Genomic DNA, 8,996 nt, shown 5'->3' with positions numbered 1-8,996 from the left:
GATTGGCATTATTGTAGCAAATCTACTTAGCCAGAAAAATGGACAGGACATCAGTTGTAGAAACGATAGTCTTTATATGAGAAAATGTTTCTAGCTAAGCATGAGCACCATCTCAACTGCAACGGATTCTGGGAAATTCTGTCTTCTAATGATAATATGCATAAAGTGCTCTTTATTGGCAGCAAATTAAATCCATAATTAAATTAAATCTCAATAAATCTGTTGCTGGCAATAGAACACTTAAAAAATAACCTAAAACATGCTGTTATCAAATCAAATAGACTGCAGTAGTTGCAACAGGCATTACTATATAATAAGCTAAATGATGCGTGTGCAAGCAGGAAAGCTGCAGTTAAAAACTGTCTATCTTGTTAAAGACCTGAGATCATATTATACGGTGGCCCCTAGAGACAAAGCACATACAAACTCCAAAACACTTGCAAACTCCAAAACACTTGCAAACTCCAAAACACTTGCAAACTCCAAAACACTTGCAAACTCCAAAACACAATGGAAGTGCCCCAGGACGCTAGGGGCAGTGTTGAGCTCGATTTGCAAAATAAACGGCAAATTTGTCTGTATGGGACGGTCTAGTCTCCGTTGTGCTTCCCAGGTTGGCTAGCAACCATGATACTAACCGCTGGAAACGTGTCATACAACTTGGTTTGACAGAAATGAGGAAGAACATATTTTGTTCATTTGTTTGTTTGTTTCTACAAGAGCTTTGTGTGATTTGATAAGTATCTGAGGCTGAGACCACAGGACAGTAAAACATGATTTTTGGGCTTAATTTCTGTACTGAACAGTCATTTAAGATTAGTTAGTAAATAACAATTAGCTAATGTTGTTCATGAGACTAAAGTCATATCACTTTGGTAATGTAAATATAATATGGCCAATATTATAGTTATTATATTAATCATTATTAGCTATTACAGCAGTGAACATGAACTCTGTGTCAAATACTGAGCCTCAGTACAGATTCAAGTTGCAGTTATTTATATGTCTTATCACCTTAAATCTTCACTCAAAGACAAGTATCTTTGACAGTGCATATATAGATGTATCATATATAAGAGACAAATGTTGTTCCTTCAGTATGTTGGCATTACTAAATTTGACTCATTGCTTACCTATATTTATAAAAAGAAAATGTACAAGCTGTGATAACTGTTTCTGATAAAATGAAGAGTAGACTGATATATTAAATATTCCTTTATTGGGTGTGAAAATCAGACCATGTCATAACTGCTTTAAGTCATACAGAATAGATATCAGAGCCTTAAACAGGCTGACTTCTGCTAAATGGGTCAAACTGGGCAGAAAGTATACAAACACATAACATCCTTATAGAATATGATGTAACACTATAGATCAACTTACCTCAGAATATATAAAGCATATAAACAATTACAGCAATATGATGCAACAAACACAGGAGTGCTACTAATCCAAAATACTCAAAGCTTCATAGAACTGTGTTAAGAAATATACTCTAAAACACTTCTTCAGTAAAGACTCAGAGAAGAGAAACACACAGAACTTCTTGCTAGCAAGGGCAGCCTCCAGACTGAGACTCGCACTGAGAAACTGCCCCGGTCTTTATTTATACTTCAGTGGGTGCTTGTGTGTGTGGGGGTCGGGGGGTCCTGCTGATCAAAGGGTCATATAACACGACAGCACAAAAGGAACATCCTTGGTCAGGAAGAGGGTAGTCTCCCCCTCACCCTAGATGGTTCACCCTAGATAACACAGTGAGGAAGTCCAGCAGTTCATCTAAACAGAAGGCACTTAGACTAAAACAGACATAGCTACGTTAAAACAATAAAACAAGGTACGACCTCTTCCTATGCTCCCAGGATGTGGGGGTGGACGTTAGAACACGTTGAAGTGTTACATGCCCCCTAGGATGAGATATTCTTTCAATATGCCACCAACTATATACTTCTACACACAAATGATTACATGCAGCATTCTACCATATGCAAACTTATATCATTAAAAGATTATACTGACTACTAAGTACAATTTTCCTATTAACAAACTGAAACAAACATTTATTTTTAGGTCCATTCTGCTGCTGATACATACTTTAGGTTTCTGAATATTAAACTTGTTGCTGCCTTTCATAGTGTGTAACTTGAAGGCCTTGAGTACTTTCTCCCACACTGAAAACACTGGAATGATAACATTATTTGAACATTACCTAATAAGACTGATTCAGGACAGACAATTAGTTATGTTAAACTTTCCTAGCAGTCCTTCACAAACAGGGAACAGTCTGTCTATTCTCTCCATCTGTCAGCTGCTGCTGGCTCTTCCTCCTTCTCTTCCTCACACACTGCTGAGTTTGTCCTGGTGGATCATCAGGGGTGCAGAGTGTCACAGATGATGTGCAGCAGTGGGTCCCTCAGTCTGTCCTCACTCTGGACACTTGCAGTTGTCACACATGGAAATCAAATGTGTGATAAGCTGCAGGATTCAAACACAAGTGTAACTTATAAATACATGTTCATACTTTTATTACACAATCAGAGAGAAAGAAAAAGAGAGAGAGTGAAGGACAGACAGACAGGTGACAGTCTCAGGTGTATACACTGCTACAAAACAGCACAAAAGAAGGAGGATTGTGTTATTACGAAACAAGAAGAGTTCCCAGATGGTACAGTGGACACATGTGTGACTGCTGTGATTAAAGCATCTTTCTTTCAGCGTAACGAGTGAACCGTCAGCTCGTTCAAACACACGTTAAAGTCCGTTTAGCTCGACACCACCGAACAGAGGCAGCAATATAACATAGCTAACATTAACAGTGCAGTGAATCCTGCTTGTGCCGTGATATTCAGGACTGCAAACCGAGCAGCATCACTGACTTTCAGCTTGTTGTGTTTGTGGATATATGACTGACTTTAATTATTCACAAAATCATCACAATCTCTGTAAGATTAAAGTCAACTATTGAACGGCATATATTTTGAAGTAAAGGCTTTAAAACCAAGTTAGTACAAACATTGCTAATGTCACATAACTTTGCCGACATGTGGCCAACAGTAATGTTTTAATGTTCTTCATTCTAAAAACATTCGCGCATAAATAAGTGACATAATATTCAGTACTTACTTCTGAAAGTTTACTCTTCGGCGGCTCCGCTTCCGCCGTTTTTTTCGGCAAAATTATCCACACCACCACCGCGCTATGAAATCTGGGATATGTTGGGCCATGAAGGCTACACCGACCCATCCTTAAAATTCAGGGAAATTAAGGACACATTTGAGGGCCGCATTTCGAGCAGCCTTTGAATTGGGAAAGCCTTCGTCGTGTCGCTGTGACGTAATCGGCCTTAAAATGCGGCCTTTAAGGCTGCAGACCCTGAATTGGGATACAGTCCAAATCCGGTCATTGGTACTTCCTGGCTTGTGTAGTTACTAGGTAACAAAAGCTCAACACTGCCCCTAGCGTCCTGGAGCACTTCCATTGTGTTTTGGAGTTTGCAAGTGTTTTGGAGTTTGCAAGTGTTTTGGAGTTTGCAAGTGTTTTGGAGTTTTTACGTGCTTTGTCTCTAGGGGCCACCGTAATATTACACTTCATAACTCTGACATCTTGGTGGGACTCATAAGCTTTATTTATATTTTTTATTAAATACAGATTGTAGAAGAGAGATGATGACGATGACACCAACACCAGCGCTACTAGTCAAGCAACTCCAGGAAATGAACTGTCGATCTGAACATGTGAAAGATTCAGATATCATGTTTTTGGGTGACTGTAGGGACTGTAGGGATTTTTATATTTGTAATGTAGCTGGTTTGAATCAATTAATGTAGTTTGGGTATTTTAAATGTTTAAATGTTAAATGTTTTCCATTTCTGATTTAAATCTTTACAATATGATTTAGTCTAGATATGAAATGTTATCAGAATGCACATTTTCAGTAGAATCAAACTAAATACGTCAATACTGGTTTCAGTTCAGGCAGTTTTGGATACTGTTGTGTATTCCTCATTGTGGGAAAATGTTTTATTTATCATATCATCCCTAAATTAATCCCCAGATTTTTTCTTGTTCCAATTTGTTTACTTATAATTTCTGGTAAATTTAAAATAAAGCTCTTTTTCTCTTGTGTTTTGTGTCGTCGTGATCTTTCAACATAACATGTATCACATTGTCCATCCCTCGGGGGCTGCTGCCTGAAAAAGGTAACCAGAATGCAAAACCTCAGCACAGAATTATATCTTCATTATCAATTTTTAAACTATATCATATAGTTAAATTAATTAAAGTCAAAGTAAAAAATTTACACTTTACAAAGTTGCACGTAATCCATTATATTTTTCAGTAATGCAGTAACACCTTACTGTACTAAATTCAGTAGTTACATTAATTTTAATTATTTTGTTAACTGAGGAACTTTAGTAACACAAGTATCTGAACGACAAGTGGATATAAAGGAAAAAACCTCAGACCAACATCCTTTTTCTTCATGTGTACTTGTGCTACAATTAGCTGATTTCAGTTGATTTGTGGGGAAAAAGAAAATGCTGGAGCAGTCTACAGCAGCAATATGGAATTGTTTTTTTTTATTGCACAACTTTTATAATCCCTCTTGACCTCTACGACCACTTTATGAGTAATTTTTTAAACTTGAATATACATACAAATTAGTGATGGGATTTCTGGCTCTTTTTAGAGAAACGTCTCTTTCAGCTCGGCTCACTAAAAACAGCTGGCTCTTTCGGCTCCCAACCGGCTCTTCAGGTTGTTTTGTTGTTTGTTGCTTTAAGTAATTTATTATTAACAATAATATAAAATTATGCACAAAAGGAACTACTAATGTAAAAAAAAAATTTATATATTTATATATTATATATATATATATATATATATATATATATATATATATATATATATATATAACTGAAAAAACTGAAAGAATTATTTTTATTTTACATTTCCGGAAATGGAGAACTGCAGCACGAGCACGCATCCACAGTTCTGAAAAAATCACAAGGTGAATGTTTATATGTTCGGCTACGTCACCCGCTAAGTTTCGATCAAAACAACTCCTTATATGGTAGCAGTTCCTCTTTCTTTGTGTCTTACTTCCTGTGCAGCTCTGCACTAAACTTCCCCTTTTCTTTACTTCTCCTTTCTAAAGTCTGTTGCCAGGGCAACTTGTCAACCTCTGACCTAGTTCTTTGTCACATCTGGGCCTGGTTTATAAAGGCCTCTATTATTAAAATACATAAAATGGTAAATGGCTTATATTTGTATATCGCTTTACTGGTCCCTAGCGCTTTACACTACACTTTGGGGTGGCTGTAGCTCAGGTGGCAGAGCAGGCCACTAATCAGAAAGTCAGTGGTTCGATCCCAGCCAGGAGGCTGCATGCCAAATATCCTTGGGCAAGATACTAACCCCATGTTTGCCCACTGGTGGTGGTCAGAGGGCCCGGTGGCGCCAGTGTCCGGCAGCCTCGCCTCTGTCAGGGCAGCTGTGGCTGCAATGTAGCTTGCCATCACCAGTGTGTGAATGTGTGTGTGAATGACTGAATGTAGTGCAAAGCACGTTGGGGTCCTTAGGGACTGAGTAAAGCGCTATACAAATGCAGGCCATTTACCATTTACACTTCATTCACCCATTCACACACTGGAGATGGCAAGCTACATTGCAGCCACAGCTGCCCTGGGGCGCACTGACAGAGGCGAGGCTGCCGGACATGGTGCCACCGGGCCCTCTGACCACCACCAGTAGGCAACAGGTCATGTCTCTTGCCCAAGGACACAACGACTGAGACTGTCGGAGCCGGGGCTCGAACCGGCAACCTTCTGATTACAAGACGAACTCCCGAGTCTTGAGCCACGATCGCCGAAGAGTACATAAAAATACATAAAACAATATAATGAGCAAATAAGCATTAAGAATATATATTTAAATCCTAAAACTTGTTATCATCTATCGTCCACCTGGGCCTTACACAGAGTTTCTGTCTGATTTCTCAGACTTTTTATCTGATTTAGTGCTCAGCTCAGATAAAATAATTATTGTGGGTGATTTTAACATTCATGTAGATGCTAAAAATGACAGCCTCAACATGGCATTTAATCTGTTATTAGACTCAATTGGCTCCTCTCAAAATGTAAAAGAACCCACCCACCACTTTAATCACACTTCAGATCTTGTTTTAGCATATGGAATAGAAACTGAACATTTAACAGTGTTTCCTGAAAACCCTCTGCTGTCTGATCATTTCCTGATGACATTTACATTTACAATAATTGATTACACAGCAGTGGGGAGTAGACTTTGTCACAGTAGATGTCTTTCTGAAAGTGCTGTAACTAAGTTTAAGAATATAATCCACAAACTGTTATCATCTTCAATGCCCTGTACCGACATAGAGCAGAGCAGCTACCTGAACGCTACCCCAACAGAGGTCGGTTATCTTGTTCCCTTTTTAACAGGAATACATGCCCAGTAAAACAGGGGGAGTGGTCATCTGCTGTGGCCAGCTGGGACGAGGAGAAAGAGACAGGGCTAAAAACATGCTGTGGAGGAGAGCCAGAGATTGATAATAACTAATAATAACTCCAAAGAGAGACCTAAAAACATGGAGGGCCAGCTTCCCATTCTACTTTTACATATTCTAGTAAGCTTAAAGTTTGAGAGTGAAGTGGGGAGATACAGTACTATAGAAGCAGGATGGTAATTAAAAAAACAGATTTAACAAGGAGCCTATGAAGAGAAGTCAATAGGAAAAATATACTCTGTCATTCTAGTCCCTTTCAGCATTCATGTTGCAACATTTTGATGTAGTTGGATGCTTTTTAAGGAGTTACAATGTCAATAACATAACAACATAACAACTTACCTGATAATAACAAATTACAGTGGGCCAGCCTAGAAGTAATGAATGCATGAACTTGTCTTCCAGCAACACTCTGGGACAGGACTTTAGAAATATTGCAGAAATCGAAGAAAGCAGTCCTTAAAAAGTGCATATTAGAGCATATTGGGCCAAGAAACCTCAGTGTTAATGGAGACCAAGGTAATGCCATTCAGAGCATTCCTTTAGGTTGACTGACAGGTGTGTGTTGTGTGGCTTCATGGATGGATGAGAGAGAGGATTTCATCAGCATGGCAGAGGTATGTTGTGTCTTTTGTGGTATTACCTGAAGGAGGCATGTGTTATGTAAACAGAAATAAAATCATGTGAAACTCAATGGTTAGTCTTGTGTGTGTGGGAGGATTCTTCGAATAACATTTATGGTCAACAGTATCGAACATAGAGATCAATCCACAGCATATAAATGTGAAATCTGCCTCAAATAGTGTTTAAGAACAAACAGGATCTTAAGAGAAGCCAACAGAACCCCAATAGTGAACTGTATGAAGAGGCAGTAACCCACCTAGTAGTCGCCCTAAAGCTCTCTGGTTCTGTGGCTGTAATTAGATGTCTTGATCACCAGTAGACAGACACATTAATAGCTAGGGATGGGTATCGAAAACCGGTTCTTGTTGAAAACCAGTTCCCACTGTTTCAATTCCTTGGAATTGTTTGCCATTTTTGCAAACGATTCCCTTATCAATTCCAGTCGCCCCGAATGACATCACCACGTTGTGGAGCGTCATTTACCTGGCAGGGAACATGGCGCCTAAGCGGCTTAAACGCTCAAAAGTTTGGTCATACATTACGAGAACGGGTGACAATAGGGGAAGTTGCAATACTTGCAAAGTAGATATTTCATTTAAAGGAGGAGCATTTGCTCACAAAACACACGATAACCTTAAATGAATGTCGTGTTTTTAATTCCGCTCCGGACTCGTGAATCTCAACCCAGCAGCAGCGGTAACGTTTGCACGTCCTCTCCCGTTAATGTGGCAGGTAAATAATCAACTAACAGTGCATATTATGTTTGTGCGATCTGCCTTATTACAAAACCTGCCATTACTGTGCATTTAGGTGGCCATGATGAGAGAGACAGACAGAGTCTGGCTGGCGCTCGCTGGCAGTTCTCGCTGCACTCTACCGGTAGCGTCTCCTTTCAGGCCAGGATAGACGAATGTCACCGAGCAGTGACTAAGTTTGTGGTAAAAGGCTTGAACCCATTTGCCACAGCAGATGCCCCGATTTTCGGTAAGTGAATGTGTTTAATTGTAGGCAGGGACATTACTGGATATTCTTGTGTAATTGCTACAGAATAATTTGTTATACTTTGTTATTGCTACAGAAGAATATTTATTTTATTATTTTACATTTACAACTTTTTTCCCCGGGGACCTTGTGACACCCCATTGAAGAGCCATAGGCTGGATCTCTTAAGGATCTCTTCAGATCTCACTGTTGGGTTTGTAAGGCCGTGCTACTCCTAAATTTCTATCGTGTTCAAAGAGAAGATATAAAACAAAGTTCTAAGCTAATCGACCTTAGTGTTCTCCTTTTTTTTAAAAAGAATCGATAAGAGAATCGATAAAGAATCGAATCATTAAACAGAATCGAAAATGGAATCGGAATCGTGAAAATCTTATCAATACCCATCCCTATTAATGGCTAAATGAAACAACCTGGTAGATGAGCTAACTCTAGGTACGCTTGTGGCAGCTTTACTATGCACTTTCTGAATTGATAGCTAGATAAAGATAAATAAAGCTTTCACTTTATAACAGCATTTAGGACAAACATTCCAAAGTGCTTCACAAAATAAAGCAATGAATTGGAATTTGCTAAGGAAAAGGTTAACTGGGTACAAATATTAACTTTAGTACTAAAGTGCATGCAGTTGTGAACTAACAAGACTTAAAACAACTAACATTGCATGGCATACTCACAAAGATCCATAGATAAGTCCTTATAAAGGGCCTGTAGAGGTAACTGTGAACACAACTAATGCAGTCTGCAAAGCTATCTTTCTGCAGGTGGAGATGGCATCTGGATAATAGTTGGAGATGCAGAGTTCCTGGAGCAGGTGCTGGCGATCTGATCACAAGTGCGAGGGGAC

This window comes from Rhamphochromis sp. 'chilingali' (assembly GCF_963969265.1).
Source record: "Rhamphochromis sp. 'chilingali' genome assembly, chromosome: 12".
Lineage (NCBI taxonomy): Eukaryota > Metazoa > Chordata > Actinopteri > Cichliformes > Cichlidae > Rhamphochromis > Rhamphochromis sp. 'chilingali'.
Note: the sequence above shows the minus strand (reverse complement) of the source record.